Genomic DNA, 995 nt, shown 5'->3' with positions numbered 1-995 from the left:
TTTGCAGTCCCACCAGCAGTGTATGAGTGTTCCTATCTCTCCGCATCCATGCCAATTTTTATTGTTTTGGGACTTTTTAGTAAAGGCCATTCTCACTGAAATGAGTGATATCTCATTGTAGAGGACATTTTGTCTGGGAATGTTTCCTTGTTGTTTTTCTCAAGAACATGCCTGTGGCCTTGCAACAAGCCAGGGCGCCCTAACCTTGCAAACAGGAGGAACTAGAGAGTTCAGATGGAAATATCTGCTCGCCAGAGACAAAACAACAAGGAACAGTGACGTGTTGAGTCGGGACAGCGTGGGAACAAAGAAATTGCGGTGGGACAGTTGCCAAACAGGCTGTGTTATAAATAAACTACAGCAAGAAAGTTTGCTGCAGTCTTGTACCCTCTTTGTGTGTGTCTGTGTCTCTTTGTCTCTGTGTTCATTCCTCGGCCCCTAGAAATGGGCCACGTCATCTCATTGTGGTTTTGATTTGCATTTCCCTGATGATTAGAGGTGTTGAGCATTTTTTCGTGTTTGTTTTCCATTAGTCTGTCTTCTTTATATTATGTGGCATTATTTCTGCTGATCATGGAGGGGCTAGGTTTTTAATCACTGGTGAGCTTTATCCTTCAGGCTGAAGTATTACCAAGACAATGAACATTTCCTTATAGTTTTTTGTTTTGTTTTGTTTTGTTTTTTTTGAGACAGAGCCTCACTGTGTTGCCCTGAGTAGAGTGCCGTGGGGTCAGCCTAGCTCACAGCAACCTGGAACTCCTGGGCTCAAGCGATCCTCCTGATTCAGCCTCCCAAGAGTGTTTATAGTTTTTATCTAAATTTGTAATTAAAAATGCATTTTATTTACTCCTTTATTTTGTTTATTGCCCACCAGGTTACAATTCCGTGATAACAGAAACAGCATACTATTATTAATGGCTACCTAACATATAATATGGTATTCACAAATAGTAGGTGCTTAACAAGTATATGTTCAAAGAATTTGTTAAATGAAT

The sequence above is a fragment of the Propithecus coquereli genome, unplaced genomic scaffold (assembly GCF_000956105.1).
Source record: "Propithecus coquereli isolate 6110/MARCELLA unplaced genomic scaffold, Pcoq_1.0 Scaffold112, whole genome shotgun sequence".
NCBI lineage: Eukaryota > Metazoa > Chordata > Mammalia > Primates > Indriidae > Propithecus > Propithecus coquereli.
Note: the sequence above shows the minus strand (reverse complement) of the source record.